This window comes from Panthera pardus, unplaced genomic scaffold, assembly GCF_024362965.1.
Source record: "Panthera pardus isolate Hobbes unplaced genomic scaffold, ASM2436296v1 HiC_scaffold_16, whole genome shotgun sequence".
Classification (NCBI taxonomy): Eukaryota; Metazoa; Chordata; class Mammalia; order Carnivora; family Felidae; genus Panthera; species Panthera pardus.
In genome coordinates, this window is record NW_026526721.1 from 131,683,616 (window position 1) to 131,700,956 (window position 17,341).

Genomic DNA, 17,341 nt, shown 5'->3' on the forward strand with positions numbered 1-17,341 from the left:
CCAAGGCCTCCCACCCCGGGTGTATTTGTGGGAGAACCGTGTGGTTTCTTTCTTCAACATATTGATGGAATGGATTCATCAGTGGCTTTCCTGATTTTGAAGCAAGCTCTAGCGGTGTGACGCAGCTTGTGAGAGCCAAGTGTTTAACGTTCAGGAGTTTTCAAGCCAGTTGAAGTCATGTTGGTAGTTTAAAATTAGCACCATTCTTTGCTAGTGCGAAATTAGCTTAAAATGAACTATGCTTTAAATTAGTCACGGTGGGGGGCGCCTGGGTAGCTCAGTTGCTTAAATGTCTGACTTCGACTCAGGTCATGATCTCACGGCTCGTGAGTTCGAGCCCCGCATCGGGCTCTGCGCTGAAGGCCCGGAGCCCGCGTCACGTTCTGTGTCTCCCTCTCTCTATGCCCCTCCCCCACTCACACTCCGTCTCTTTCTCTCTCAAAAATAAAACATAAAAAAAATTAAATTAGTCATGGTGGGAGTATTTACACCACGGGAATTGACAAATGCTACAAATCAGAGCTTTTGGGTTTTTTGTTTTGTTTTAAATCTTTCCCAGAGAGCAGGTTGTTAAACCACTGCCCTACGGCTTGTATTCCTGAAATAAACTGTGCTTGGTCTTATGTATTCTTATTTTTTTAAGTTTGAGAGAGAGAGCACGTGCATACGCAGGTGTGGAAACAGGGGAGCGCCAGAGAGGAAACCCCAAGCAGGCCCCATATCACCAGCACAGAGCACAACTTGGGACTTGAACCCACAAACTGTGAGATCATGACCTGAACCGAAACCAAGACTCAGACGCTTAATCCACTGAGCCACCCAGGCACCCTTTATTGTAGTATTTTTTTGTTATCATTACTGGATTTTATTTTTAATCATAAATGAGATTGGTCTGTAGTTCTTTTTTATGGTGGGGGGGACGTCCTCTGTCAGCTTTCCATGTTTCTCTATGGCTCAGGTTGAATCTCTGATTCTCAATCATCTGAGGAATATTTTAAAATGCAAATGCCCAAGTCATGTACCTGATTAATTAAATCAGAATCTCTGGGGGTGGGGCTCAAATACCAGTATTTTTATTTTATTTATTTATTTTTAAATTTTTTTTTAAACGTTTATTTATTTTTGAGACAGAGAGAGACAGAGCATGAACAGGGGAGGGGCAGAGAGAGAGGGAGACACAGAATCTGAAGCAGGCTCCAGGCTCTGAGCTATCAGCACAGAGCCCGACGCGGGGCTCAAACTCATGGACCGCGAGATCATGACCTGAGCTGAAGTTGGCCGCTTAACCGACTGAGCCACCCAGGCACCCCCAAATACCAGTATTTTTAAAAGCTCCTCAGATAATTCCCATGTTCAGCCAAGATTGAAAACCACTGCCCCCAGTGCCCTAGCCTAGGGCTTCTTAAACAATGCAGAGCCTCATTTAGTGGGTCTAAGTGGGGGGTGGGGATTCTGCATTTCCAACCAACTGCCAGGGATGCGGATGCCACCGGTCCCTGGACTACACTTCGAGTGGACAAGATTTTGAATAATCTTGTAATTATCTGTATTTCAAAGGTTAGATAAGATTCAGCTGTGCAGCCATTTCATCAATGCCTTTTCATTTTTTTAAATTTATCTGAGAGAGAGAGAGAGAGCAAGTGAGAGTGTGCACCCATGCACAAGCAGGGGAGAGGGGCAGAGGGAGAGAAAGAGAGAGAATCCTGAGCAGGCTCCACGTTCAGCAAAAAGCCAATGTGGGGTTCCATCCCACGACCCTGGGATCACGATTTGAGCCCAAATTAAATTGGATGCTCAACAGACTGAGCCACCCAGGTGCCTCCCAATGGCTTTTTCAACAGCAAATCTCATTATTTTTTCTAATCTCTTCCATAGTCATTGATTTATTTATAGTTTCCACTTCTTTCTGTGTCAATTTTGCTATTCTGCATTTCTCAAAAAACCTATTTTTTCTAGGTTTTCAAATTCACTGCCAGAGTGACATGTGACATTTAATAGTCCCTCATCATTTTAAACACCCCTATATCTGTAGTTACAACAATTCAAATTCAAAAGTTTGAAAAATATTGAGGCAATCAACCAAACATCTGTGACTGACTGATCCTTGGACTTCCAATCTGAGATCCTTCCAAAGACCCCCAATTACTCCATCATTTCTTTGGTTTTTAAGTCGTTGCTGACTCCAGAAGATTCCATTAAACTAGTTACTGAAGAGGTAATCTCAGAAACAATTCCGGAGCTGGTCATAGTTAACCCTATAATTCAATCACTTTATATTACAGGTGGGGAAACTGAGGCCCATAGGGGAGTATGACTTATTCACTTATAATGGACAGATTAAAAGTAGAATGCAGGATGTCCAAGAATCCAGTCGGGGATAGGAGACATATCACCATTACATGATTAGTGTAGCCCCCACAATCCAACAATTTAAGAATGGTCACCAAATATGAAATGATGTATAAAGTAGGGTGTTTATCTGGCACCCATGGCCTTTGATATTGAGACCATTTTTGTCGTGTTCACACCTTTCTTCCATAACCCTGAGAAGGTGATGTAATTAAGAAACCAATGATTGGAGCTGTTGGGCGCTGTTTGTGGGAGCATAGAATGGCATAGCCACTGTGGACAGTACGGTGGTTCCTCAAAGAATTGAAAATAAAATTACCCTATTATTCAGCAATGCTACCTCTGGGGATATATCCAAAATACACGAAAGCAGAGTCTCAAAGAGATAGTTACACACTCGCGCGCACAGCCGCCATTATTCACAATGGCCAAAATGTGGAAGCAATTCAATTGTCCATTGACACATGAATGGGCAAGCAAAATGTGCTATATACATGCAATGGAAGATTATTCGGCCTTAACAAAGAAGGGAATTCTGACCTGTGTACAACCTGAAGGCAAAAGGGAGTTTTTCCCAGAGCCCGTGAGCCCACACTCATTCACCACCGATGCCCTTGGAGCTCCAGTCTCTCCCGTTGAGCAGAAAGCCAAGGCCCACCTGCTCGTGCCACTGAAACTGCCATCAGAGCTGCTGGAGCCCTCAGCGTCCCCTCGCCACCGCCTCGACCCCGCCCCAGGACCCCAGCAGTGCACGGCCCACAACCGTCTACCACAGCTGCTGTCGATGTCACAAAGAGGGGCCGGGGAGAGGGCATTTCTCCCACCCTCCTGCCTTCCAACCGACTCACACAAGGGCCTTGCGCCGGCAGAACCTAACTGGCACGGAACCCAGCTGGCAAGGAAGCTTGGAAAATGCGGTTTCCAGGCTGCCATCCTCTGAGACGCAGAGGAGAACGTGGAAAGGCAGCAATGAGGCTGAACAGCCGCAGACGATAGCCGGGTGTAGTTACCAAGAGGGAGTGATGAGGCAAGGAGGCGGGATCTGAACATCAAGTCTTGAGATTCACACACGTCCCACCAAGTAACGCTCAGCAGCCCTGACTGCGGGGCGGGCACAGATTCCATCTGGCACGGCCCTGCTTCTCTGGTCTTTCCATAAAAACCGCCTAGCCCAGAGAAGACTCCTGTGCTGGCCTCAGGAGGGAAGCTGGAGGTTGCGGAGTCCTCCCTGCCGAAGAGCTCTATGTGCTGAGGGTCTTCTGTGAGGTCGAAACAGCCTAGAAACCTGAGACCCCGTTTAGGAGCTGCGGTAGTCTGCTCGGCTGCCATAGCAAAATACCACAGGCCGGGCAGCTTGAACGGCAGTCATTTATTTTCTCACGGTTCTGGACACTGGAAGTCTGAGCTCAAGGTGTAGGACTGAGACCGGTCTCCCTGGCTTGCAGACAGCCACTTTCTAGCCTCGTCCCCACACGGCCTTCCTTATCTCTGTGCACACGTTCCTGGTGTTTCTTCCTCTTCCAAGAAAGACACCAGACTTGTTGGATCAGGGCCTACCCTTATGGCCTCATTTAACCTTAATTACCTCTTTAAAAGCTCTATCTTCAAATACGGTCACATTGGGGATTTAGGGCTTCAAGGCAAGAACTGGGAAGGGGAGGGCAGTGGGCACCGTTCAGTCCATAAGAGGAGCCAAGTGGATATTTGTGACTCACAATAAACAGAGACCGGGCTGTTAAGTCCTGGTCAGGAATCTGCCGATCACCCCCATCCCTCTACCCCCAGTTAAAACCTATTTTGGCCTTCTGTTCATTTATACAGGCAGGCATGTACTGGAGGCATGGATGTTGACATCAGGCAGATGATTACAGAGAGACAGTGGCATACTCACAGCACTTAGGGCACAGGCACCCAGAAGAGAGCTCCCCACTCAGGCTGTTGGTGGGAGGCAACGTAGGCAAAGATCCCAGGGAAGTGTTCCCGGAGAAGGAGACCCTAGAGCCCGGTCCTGAAATAGGAGACGGACTTATCCACTTGAGAAGGGGATTCCTTTAACCAGCAAGCTGCCAAAAGCCCCAAGGGTCCCTATTTGACTAGAGCCATCCCGGAGGGAGCTTAGAGTCCGTGTACAACATTTCTACTTAAGATCTGGGCCTCTGGATCAGGAATAGGAGAATCACCTGAGCGCTGGTTAGACCCTCAGGGCCCATCCCAGACTTACTGAATCAAAATCCATAATTGAACAAGATCCCTAGGAGATTTGTGTGAAGATTAAAAGTTGGGAAACACTGATCAAATACAAAACTATTGTTTCACAGAAGGAAAAACCAAGGCCCAGAAAGAGGACATGGTCCTTTTAAGATGACACAGCATTTACAACAAACAAAAAAGTCCCAAATCTAAGCCCCTGCCCCTGCCTTGCAAACAACCTTCCTACCGTGGACTAACATATTTACCAGCTCACCTGAGACTGCTACGTCACATTCTGATGCTGACCTTTGTACTCAATGAGCCCTTGGAGGGCTTGTTAGTAATTCTAACTCACGAGGTGAAAACGAACTTGGGGGGGGGGGGGGCTCCCAACAATATACCTCAGTTGATGCTGTTCTGCCTCCCGTTTGGGATGGTCTTGACTGCTTTCTGGCAGGCTCCCACCATGTCTGTATTTTCCTGGGGGTTCACTATTCTCCCTGGTGTTGTTGCCACGATCGCTGCCTCTACCTACACGATATTAAGTTCATCCTAGCACCTGGGACCCCAGTGCCAACCTCAGGTGGCCCTTGTAAGCCCATCTTCCATATTCAATGTGTGTCTGTTTCTTATTATTCCAGTTTATGTCTTTATGTGGTAGCCACCACCAATTGTCTGGGTCAGGGACTATCCTTGAACTTGGTTTAAGGTGTTTTGAGACTCTTGGGGCCCCTTGTACACCTCACAAAAGCATATGCAAGTACTTCTTGAAGGAAGGTACTTTCAATATAGAGGCCTCAAATAAGCCAACAAGGTAGATCAACAAGGCACATTTGTTGGTATCTTTGGGAACAGGAAACTATAGCAACTGATACAGTCTTCCCCGAACTAAGTAGAACTTCTAAGGGAAAAAAATGCAATAACCAAAACACATATAAGCGTACCTACAAATCTCAATGGATAACTTTAACCCTAAAAGAAATACAACTGAAGACAGAATTAGAGAATTGGAAGATAGCTCTGAAGAAATTCTTCAGAGCATCATTCCAACAGCTAAAAAAGATAGAAAATGCAGAGGTGCCTGGCTGGCTCGGTTGGAGGAGCGTGCAACACTTGATCTCAGGGTCGTGAGTTCAAGTCCCACGGTGGGTGTAGAGATTATTTAAAATAAATAAATAATTCGTAAAAAAAATTTAAAAAGAGGGAAAATGCAGAAGGAAAGATAAGAGACATAGAAAATGTATTTTTAAAGTCTAACATACGTTTTGGGACACCTGGGTGGCTTGGTTGGTTAAGCGTCTGACTTGATTTCGGCTCAGGTCATGATCTCACAGTCATGGGATCAAGCCTTACACTGTGCTCCATGCTGAGTATGGAGCCTGCTTGGGGTTCGTTCTCTCTCTCTCTTTTTCTTTCCACCCTTCCCCCCAGCTTGTGTGTGCTCTCTCTCTCCAAAAAAAAAATAAACATTTAAAAATAAAATAAAAGTCGAACATACATTTTATCAGAGACTCAGAAGGAGGAGTGAGAGAGAAGGGGGTGGAAGCAATCCTGAAGATGTAGTGAAGGTCTGAAAAGGTGACCCTTACAGCACTGACCAAGAGTAAAAGGTCTGCTGAAAAGAAACAGATGGTCTCCATGTGTGTGCCTAGTGGTGGGTTCTTTCTTCCTCCCTGGAACTGGAGAAGCAGAATCAAAGGGCTGAGTTTCACCTCCAGTCTCATCCTTGGCTACAATACCCCCCACCCCTAGTTGTATTTTGTTGTTGTTGTTGTTGTTGTTGTTGTTGTTGTTGTTGTTTTTCATCTGTTTCCAGCAGGTCCTTATGCTATATGTGAAAATTTTTTTAAAAATTCAGTGTTTATTTTGGATTTTACATACATGGCAGACAATCTTTAGGCAAAAATGTATAGTTCACTGAATAAGAAAGTGTTTTCTTTTTTCTGGCATTGTTGATGTTAGAGATATCTGGAACAGGAAACAAACCCCTTTGGAGTCTGAGTGGCAGGCCTGTTGCCAATGGCTGTGTGGTTTGTGCACTGCACAAACATACTGATGAATGAGCACTTTCATGCAAAATAGAAAACAGTACTGCTCTGGGCAAGGGCAGCTCGATCATAGCTTGTGGAGCACCTTGGTGTGGAAGGTGCCCTCTGGCAGACACCGTCCCTGTAGCCAGAGGACACAGCGTGACCAGGAGAGCCACGGCTGGTTTCAGATCCCACCCTCTCAAGCTGTGTAACACCAAGGTGCCCCACCAAGCTATGATCGAGCTGTACTTGCCCAGAGCAGGACTGGTTTCTATTTTGCATAAAAGTGCTCATTCATTAGTGGGGTGCTACCAAACTGTCCACTGGAGAAATGTCTAATAAAATATGAACCCCAAAATATATAAAGAACTTATCCCACTCACCACCAAAAAAACAAAGAATCCAGTAAAAAAAAAAAAAAAAAAATGGGCAGAAGACATGAACAGACATTTCTCCAAAGAAGACATCCAGGTGGCCAACAGACCCATGAAAAGATGCTCAACATCACTTGTCATCAGGGAAATGAAAATCAAAACTACAATGAGATATCACCTCACAGCAGTTGGAATGGCTAAGATAAAAAAAAAAAAAATACAAGAAACAGGGGCTCCTGGGTGGCCCGGTTGGTATAGAGCATCCAACTCTTGATTTCAGGGTTGTGAGTTCAAGCCCCACATTGGACGTGGAGCCTACTTAAAACAAAAACAAAAAACGCAAGAAGCAAGTGTTGGTGAGGATACAGAGAAAAAGGAATCCTTGTGCACTGTTGGCAGGAATGGAGACGGGTGCAGCCACTGTGGAAAAAGATATGGAGGTTCCCAAAAAAGTTAAAAATAGAACTGTTCTATGATCTAGTAATCACTCTACTGGGTATTTACTCAAAAAATACAAAAACACTAATTCAAAGGGCTACATGTGTCCCTGTGTTTATTGCAGCATTATTTACAATAGACAAATTATGGAAGCAGCCCAAGTGTCCGTCAACAGATGAATGGATAAAGAAGATGTGATATAGATAGATAGACAGATAGATAGATATAGTATAATGCTAAGTGAAGTAAGTCCGAGAAAGTCAAGTACCATATGAGTTCACTCATATGTGGAAATTAAGAAACAAAACAAATGAACAAAGGGGAAAAAAGAGAGAGAAACCAAGAAACAGACTCTTGGCTATAGGGAGAAAACTGATGGTACCAGAGGGGAAGCAGACGGGGGGATGGGTAAAATAGGTCAAGGGGATTAAGAGTACACTTACCATGATGAGCACTGAGTAATGTATAGAACTTATGAATCACTATATTGTACACCTGAAACTAATATAACACTGTATGTTAACTACACTGGAATTAAAATCAAAAACTTAAAAAAGAGGGGCTCCTGGTTGGCTCTGTCGGCTAAGTGTCTGACTCCTGATTTCAGCTCAGGTCATGAACTCATGGTTTATGAGTTCAAGCTCTGCACTGGGCTTGACACTGACAGTGCAGATCCTGCTTGGGATTCTCTCTTTCTCAAAATAAATAAATAAATGAAAAAAAAAAACCAACCTTAAAGAAAGATGAATCCATTCTCAGTTATCTCGCAAGGGCAAGCCAAAGCTAGGTATCTGTGTGTGTGTGTGTGTGTGTGTGTGTGTGTGTGTGTGTGTATACGTGGTATCCCATGCCTTGTCAGGCAACTAATGCCCAGGTTTACCTGGCACTAGGGGGTTTCCTGTGATGTAGGACTGTCCTAGCCAACTGGGATGGTTGTTCACCCTGCTTTTGGGACCTTGGACTGTTATTACATGAAGGACTGAAATTCCTAGTGTTCTCCCTTTCTCTTCCCCTGTGGTTCCCAGGCCTTGGGCTGACCCTTATGTTTAAAGGGTACGGGCTGTGTCACAGTGGGAGGAAGTCTTCCCATGCAAAGTATGCGTCTAACGGGGATGTTCCAGGATCAGCTGCTCAGAATTCTTGGTTGACTTGGAAGGTTACTTTTCTCCCCATCCTTCCCTCCCAAAGGTGCTGCCTGACTACTACCCATTGTTTCTTACTCTTTGTTCTGTTCTCTTTTTTCTAACTCGGTCCTGCACGCCTTCAGAACACTATTTCTCCGCTCTTTGGGTCCCTGAATACAAAAGACCCCTTTCCTAATCTGACCCCTGGTCTACCTCTGAGCTTCCGGTTGTTTTTTTAAATTGCCTTCCTCCCTCCTGATTATAAAAGTATATATATTTGTTGTAAAATATTTAGAGAGTACAGAAAAGAATTAACATTTTATTGTACTACATTTCTTACCAGTATTTTTTCTAAGAATATTTTTATATAGTTTTATATAGTTCAGAACAGACTGTATAATTTTATATTTGGATCTTTTTTAAGATCCATAAGATCTGAAACATAAACATTGTATTAAAATGTTAAAAACATTTTCCTATGACAGTCACATCAGCAGGTTGGCAGACTAGGAAGGCACAGGCTTTCCTTCCCCCAGAGAGATACAGAGGTTAACTACATGTATGGACCAAAATACCTCTGTGAGAACTGTACAGACCAGCTGAAAGCTACAACACCCAAGCCCTTGTAAAACCAAGAAAGGACTCCAGCAAAAAGGAGATGCTACAATATATAAAGAACTCCTATAACTCAATGACAATGGCAAACAACAAAAATGGAAAGGACTGGAATGGACATTTTCCCAAAGATGGTATACAAATGGCCAAGAAGCATATGAAAAGATTCTCAACAGCACTAGTCATCAGATAAATGTGAATCAAAGCCACAGTGAGATGGGGCGCCTGGGTTGCTCAGTCAGTTAAGCATCCAACTCTTGATTTCGGCTCAGGTCATGATCTCATGGTTCATGAGTTTGAGCCCTGCATTGGGCTCTCTGCTGACAGTGGGGTGCCTGTTTGGGATATTCTCTCTCTCTCTCTCTCTCTCTCTCTCTCTCTCTCCTCTCCCCTGCTCATGCTCTCCTCCCGCCCCCCCCCCTTTAAAAATAAATAGATAAACATTTAAAAAACCCACAATGAGAATGTAAACTGGTGCAGCCACTCTGGAAAACAGTATGGAGATTCCTCAAAAAATTAAAAATAGAACTACCCTACAACCCAGAAATTGCACTACTAGGTGTTTATCCAAGGGATACAGGAATGCTGTTTCGAAGGGGCACATGCACCCCAATGTTTACAGCAGCACTATTAACAATAGCCAAAGTATGGAAAGAGCCCAGATGTCCATCGATGGATGAATGGATAAAGAAATACATATACAATGGAGTATTACTCGGCAATCAAAAAGAATGAAATCTTGCCATTTGCAACTATGCGGATGGAACTAGAGGGTATTATGCTAAGTGAAATTAGTCAGCGAAAGACAAATATCACATGACTTCACTCATATGAGGACTTTAAGAAACAAAACATATGAACATAAGGGAAGGGAAGCACAAATAATATAAAAACAGGGAGGGGGACAAAACAGAAGAGACTCTTAAATATGGAGAACAAACTCAGGGTTACTGGAGGGGTTGTGGGAGGGGGATGGGCTAAATGGGGAAGGGGCATTAAGGAATCTACTCCTGAAATCATTGTTGCACTATATGCTAACTTGGATGTAAATTAAAAAGTAAATAAATAATTAAAAAAAACCCAAACCCTCAGTTTACTAACCACACAGCCCATCATAGCAACCCCTTCTAGGCCTGCTCACTGCCTTCCTATCCCTTTGGATAGTTCTTCCCTACATGAATAGCTTATTCTGTAATCAGCTAACAAACTGTCCTATCTCAACATCCTTGTTAAAACCAAATTTAAGCGTTTCATCCACCACTGCATTGTTTAAATACTTCTGATTTCTTGGCATGCTTTCAAATATGATTTTCTATTTTTTCCCCAAATATAAGTACTTCTAGTACTCAACACTTTGATTTTGGCCCGGTAAAGCTGATTTCACACTCCTGGCCTCCAAAAAAAAAAAAAACAAAAAAACAAAAAAAAGACTATTAAAATTGTGGAGGACTCCAAAGAATTTTTATGTGAGTTCTAGCTATCGATGTCTACCATATTGGAAATTAAAACTAAGAAATACCTAAAATGTTTGCTGATTCATTTCAGAATGACAATAAACCCACTACATGTGGGTTTAAATAACATACTTTTATATGAAAATGACTACATTTTCAGAGCTAAATAAATAAATAAATAAATAACCCACAATGAGATATCACTTTATATCCGTTAGAATGCTACTATCAAAAATATACACATTAACAAGTGTTGCTGAGGACGTGGAGAAATTGGAACCCTCGTTCCAATTGGGTAGGACTGAAAAATGGTACAACCACTATGGAATGCAGCATTGAGGGTTCTTAAAATTTAAAAACAGACCTGCCATACAATCCAGCAATCCTACTTCTGGGTACACGGCCAAATGAGTTGAAAGGAGGGTCTCAAGAGATATTTGTACACCTGTGTTTATAGCGGCATTATCTGCTGTAGCAAAGGATAGAAGCAACCCAGATATCCATTGGCAGATGAATGGATAAGCAAACTGTGGTATATACACAAAGCGGAATTTTATTCAGCTTTAAGAAGGAATGAAATCCTGTTACATGCTACAATATGGATAAACTTTGAGGATGTCACACTAAATAAAATAAGCCCGTTGCAAAAAAAGACAAAAAATGATACGATTCTGCTTATATGAGATCACTGAAGTAGTCAAATTCACAGAAACGTAAGGTATAATGGTGCTCACCAGAGCCTAGGGAGGGGAGGCGAAAAGGAAAATGGCATTAAGTGGGTACAATGTTTCAGATTTACAAGACGAAAATGTTCTTTTTTTTTTTCAATTAAAAACAGTGTTTATTTATTTTGAGAGAGAGAGCATGAGTGAGTGGGGGAGGGACAGAGAGAGAGAGACAGAGACAGAGACAGAAAGAGAGAGAATCACAAGCAGGTTCCGCACTGTCAGTGCAGAGCCCAACATGGGGCTCGATCTCACGAACCATGAGAGCATGACCTGAGCTGAAATCAAGAGTCTGATGCGGGGCGCCTGGGTGGCTCAGTCGGTTAAGCGGCCGACTTCAGCTCAGGTCAAGATCTCGCGCTCCGTGAGTTCGAGCCCCACGTCGGGCTCTGGGCTGATGGCTCAGAGCCTGGAGCCTGCTTCCGATTCTATGTCTCCCTCTCTCTCTGCCCCTCCCCCGTTCATGCTCTGTCTCTCTCTGTCTCAAAAATAAATAAACGTTAAAAAAAAAAAAAAAAATTTAAAAAAAAAAAAAAAAAAAAAAAAAAAAAAAAAAAAAAAGAGTCTGATGCTTAACCGACTAAGCCACCCAGGCGCCCAGCAAGATGAAAATGTTGCAAAGCTCTTTAACAATGTGAATACAGTTAACGCTACTGAACTGTCCACTTAAAAATGGTTGATGATAAATTTTGTTACGCGTATTTTTCACCAGTTTAAAAACACTTCCTATATATAATGTCCATTGACTATATTCTATTTTGTCGTGTGATGTACTTTAGTTGGCTTATCCATTTTCTCACTAGTCATTTGGACCAGGGGTCAGCAAACTTTTTATTAAAGGACCAGTTAGAGAATACTCTAGGCTTTGCTGGCCATAGTCTCTGCTGTGAGAGCATGAAAGGAAATATAAACAATGTGTACGTGGGTGTGGCTGTGCTTCAGTGCAACTTTACTTACCAAAATAGGAGAAAGGCTGGATTTGATCCATGGGTCATGGTGGCTGAACCGTGGTGTAGACTGTTTCTAATATTTAGTGTTACAAATCATGCTGCTAATAAACACCTTCGTAAAGGAGTCCTTATAGATATGTTAGCTTGTCTCGGAGGAAAGAATCCTGCAAATTAAGTTAATGCGAAACAAAGCATGACCATTTCTAAGGTCCTTGACACATACTCTGGGACACAGGTTAAAGCAGCTCTCTGAATAGCGACCTGACCCTGATTCAGCAACATCCTGGACTCTGCCCAAGAGAATACCTGGAACTAGCCTATCTTTCGTTCTAAGCACACACCACAAGCTCAGCTCCCCTGAGTTTTCTCCATCCCTCCAGATCCTTCAGCCCCTTTGCACTTGGCAATCACACCAATGTCTCTCTTCCTCAAATTGTCCCTCAGTCTATGCGCTGCCCTTTCCTCCCCAACCCCACTGGGAGCAGATGGCAGACTAAGTGGCAGAGTAAGTGCGCTCATTTCAGCTCCTTCTAGAAACCCCACTAGAACGATAACAAAAGGGTTTTGTACAGGATAAAGTCATAAAGACATGATAGAATGGGGGGAGAGGGGACTTGAAAGCAGAGGGAGGAGTAACAACTGACCTAGTGTACCTGAGAAGCTGAATCTGAAGCCAATAGTGATGAAAAGTAAGAAAGCAACTCAGTCTGCACGGAGAACTCCCAAAGGTTTTGTGCCTCAGGATCGTGGGTACAGACGGCATTGAAAATAGGTCTTTGAGGAGCAGTTATACCCCCAAGCTCCCTCCCCATGTCCCCAAGGCCAGACAGCCGAACAGTCCCCACCCCAGAGCAAGACTAGAGGCTAAACACAAAATGTGTCTCTTGGCCTAAGGGGACACACCAGGCAAAACGGAGGATGCACCACTATACCGTAAATAGTACTCCTAAACACTTTCCCAGCAAACTCTGTGAAAGCTTACGTGCCAAATGTTGAGATTCTCCCCACTCCACACTGGCTTGGCTCCCAGATCACGAGTAGCGTGGATGGTATCCACCCTGCAGGGGCTGAAAGCTTATTTTCGGGAGAGACCTAAAGATAGCAGACTAGAGGTTATACAAAGCCAACAGCCTCGTCGGATCGCCACACCGGGAAGCCCACATGGACAGCTCCCGCTCGTGCTCAGAGATTCCCAGCAGCTCCCCGTTCTAAAATATAAATGGAAAACCAAGGATCACTACACATCTGAGAAAAGCCCCTAAAAATAAAGATAGAGACCAAAACAGGAAAGGGGAAAAAAGAGAGAAGACAGTGTGATGGTTAATTTAATAACCATGAGTTAGATGAATTCTTTCTCTCTGCCTCACTATCCTTGACCTGGGACTACAGATCTTAGACTTCTTAGCCTTCTTGAGTGTGTGGGCCAGTTCCTTACAGTAGTTCTCCCTCTCTCTCTCTCTCTCTCTCTCTCTGTATATACATAAACTGTATACAATTGAGACTTGAACAACATGGGTTTGAACTGTGTCCATTTATATGCAGATTTTTTACAGCACAGTACTATAAATGTATTTTCTCTTTATTATGGTCTTAACATTTTCTTTTCTCTAGCTTACTTTATTGTAAGAATAGAGTATATGATACAGATAACATACAAAGTATGTGTTAATTGACCATTTATGTTATCAGTAAGGCTTGCAGTCAACAGTAGGGTTAAGTTATTGCAGATATTTTACTAGCCCCTGTGTTGTTCACGTGTCAACTGTACGTATCTATCTATATACCTATCTATACATAGGTTCTGTTTTTCTGGAGAACTCCGACTAATACACAGGGACACTGTGTATTTAGGGAGATAGCCTAAATTACACCTCAAGGAGAAAAATTAGAATTCAATTTTATTTTCCCTAATGAGACAAATTAAATATTAAAGAATATGATTTTGTCTGATAGGGTTGAGTTTTGAAGGGTGACAAATCATTGTACAGTCTAAGATTTTTTTGCCAACCGCCAAAGAACCAAGTTTTGTGCCTTTGGGGACAAAAGTGTCCCTGAGGAGAATGCATGCCCTGGAGAGATAGAAGACACTGCATCCATGAAACAAGACTAAGTTGCTATTTTTAAAATGAACAATGAAAGAATACAAAAGGGTTCCTGGAATTTAAAAGTATGAAAGCAGATGGGGTACCTGGCTGGCTCAGTCAGTTAAGCATCCGACTCTTGATTTCGGCTCAGGTCAGGATCTCACACTTGGTGGATTTGAGCCCCACATCAGGCTCTGGACTGACAGTGCAGAGCCTGCTTGGGATCCTCTCTCTCTCTCTCAAAATAAATATAAACTTTAAAAAATATATAAAAAATAAATATATGAAAGCAGAAGTTAAAAACTCAGTGAAGGATTGTGAACCAAATCTCCCAGAAAGCAAAACATGAAAAAAGAGAGATGGTGGAAAAAGAGAGAACAGACTGTAAAATTATAGTATTGGTAGAGAAAGTTCAATGTTTACTAACAAGAGCCCCAGAAAGAGAAGGAGCAATGTATGTGTGTGTGTGTGTGTGTGTGTGTGTGTGTGTGTGTGTGTGTCTGTGCGCGCGCGCACGGTGGTAGCTGGGAGTTGGGGGGGGGGGGATCATTAAATAAATGTTTATTTTTGAGAGAGAGAGAGAGACAGAGAGAGACAGAGAACAAGTAGGGGAGGGACAGAGAGAGAGGGAGACACAGAATCCGAAGCAGGCTCCAGGCTCTGAGCTGTTAGCACAGAGCCCAACACGGGCTCGAACCCACAAACTGTGAGATCAGGACCGGAGCTAAAGTCGGACGTTTAACCACCTGAGCCACCCAGGCACCCCGGGAGGTCATTAAATAAATAATTGGAGTAAATTTCCCCAAACTAAATGACCTGCAATTCCAAATTCACAGCAGGGTGGATGGCCCAGCTGAACAGATGAAAACCCCTCCCAATCTGGGGCACCTCACTGTGATTCCAGGGCATGGGGAGCAAAAAGAATCCGTAAAACACCCAATCTCTCTCTCAGGAGATGTCCTCTGGCTCCTGGTGGGTGAGAATATTAAAGGTTGAAATGGCACTTGTAGCAGATTTGTCATAAGGATTTTAGTTCATTTAACTTGCAAGTTTTGGAAAGGAGTTCTGAGGATGCTAGATTACATTTTTGTTCTTAACTTAAAAGCAGTATATTCTCATTACAGAAAACATGTAAATTTCAGAGAAGTATAAAGAAGAAAAAGTATCAGCTGTAATTGAACAGCCCTGAACTAAATACTGTAACCATTTTAAATTGGTTCCTCCCTAGGTGGACTTTTAAAATATATATATATATCTACCTATCCTTTTACAATATTTACTATTAAACATAACTGAAACCATTATTCGGTGCAGTTTTATATTCCTGCTTACATTATGAAATGAGCATGTTCAGTGCTCATTACAATATTGTAATTTTTGGTTTAATTTATATAACCAATCTCCTATTTTTATTTAAGCTGTTGTCACCTTCACAGTGTTCTAAAAAAAATTTTTTTTTGACGTTTATTTATTTTTGAGACAGAGAGAAACAGAGCATGAACGGGGGAGGGGCAGGGAGGGGGAGACACAGAATCTGAAACAGGTTCCAGGTCCTGAGCTGTCAGCAGAGCCCAACGCGGGGCTCGAACTCACGGACCGCGGGATCATGACCTGAGCAGAAGTCGGATGCCTAACCGACTGAGCCACCTAGGTGCCCCACCTTCACACTGTTCTAAACAGCGTTTTTTATGACCATCTTCATATATATACTTCTAATTATTCCCTTAAACTGGATTCCTAAACATGGGATTACTGGATCAAAGATTATGTACAGATTTATGAAATCTGCTACACAATGCTTGTGTTCTAGACTTTCATTGTCCAATACAGTAGCCACTAGCCACATGTGGCTAGTTACATTTATATTTAAACGCAATTGTAAAATCGGTTCCGCTGTTGCACTGGCCACTGGCCTTAGTCCTCAGTAGCCACATGTGGCTAATGGCTACCATACTGGATAATGCAGATAGAGATCATTTCTATCATTTCAGAAAGTCCTAGTGGACAGTGCTGTTTTAGAGAAGTCATACCTCCATAAGCAGTCTCTCCATTCCTTTACCAGCATTATTACCGTGTGTGTGTGTGCGTTTTTAAAAATGTTTACTTATTTTTGAGAGAGAGCATGCATGCACACGTGCATGGGTCAGCGGAGAGGATAAGGCAGAAGGAGACAGAGGGAATCCCAAGCAGGCTTGTGCTGTCAGCGCAGAGCCCGATGAGGGGCTCGATCTCACGCAGGGTGAGATCATGACCAGAGCCAAAATCAAGAGTCAAGACACTAACCAACTGAGGCACCCAGGCACCCTGAGTGTGAGCGTGTTTTAAATTTTATTCATTTGAGGGGCGTCTGGGTGGCTCAGTCGGTTGAGCGTCCGACTTAGGCTCAGGTCATGATCTCACAGTCTGTGGGTTCGAGCCCCTCATCAGGCTCTGTGCTGACAGCTCAGAGCCTGTAGCCTGTTTCCAATCCTGTGTCTCCCTCTCTCTCTGCCCCTCCTCCAGTCTCACTTTGTCTCACTCTGTCTCTCAAAAATAAATAAATATAAAAAAAAATAAATTTTATTCATTTGAAAGGCAACAAAGGGAGTCTCAATTCAATAACTATTTCTAATTAGAGCTGACCATTTTGTTAGAAGTTGTAAATTGTCTCATTTTGCCGGTCACAATGGTTTTCTAGATGTGCTTGGGAAGATACTCTAAACGAGCTCTGCATCACGTTCTCATCTCCACGGCCATGCCCTAAACCAGGGCATATGACGCCTCTAATGCGAAGTGTGGAAATATTCTTTCCAAGTGATGGTGACAGTGGTCACACTCAGGTTTTCCATAGCCTCTCTTCCTCTTTTTCTTTCCTCCGGTGCCGTGTGTTTGTGCTTGGTTTCCTAGCTGCCCCACTTTGGCCCAGTGAAGTCCCCTACCTCTGTGTGTGCCCACAGTCCTCCTACTCCTATACTCCAGCCAGGGTGACCCCACAGCACCCTGTTTCCAGTTGTTACCTACTGAACACT

At 43.3% G+C, this 17,341-nt stretch overlaps 1 long non-coding RNA gene across 1 annotated transcript in view; it reads right to left on the reverse strand.

The window, feature by feature from the left end:
* Positions 1–13,688, reverse strand: part of LOC128777327 (uncharacterized) — a 32,546-nt gene extending 18,858 nt beyond the window's left edge. Inside the window, exon 1 of the long non-coding RNA XR_008422594.1 lies at positions 12,257–13,688. This is a non-coding gene — a long non-coding RNA (uncharacterized LOC128777327). The remainder of the gene's footprint in view (positions 1–12,256) is intronic.
* Positions 13,689–17,341: the final 3,653 nt, after the last annotated feature.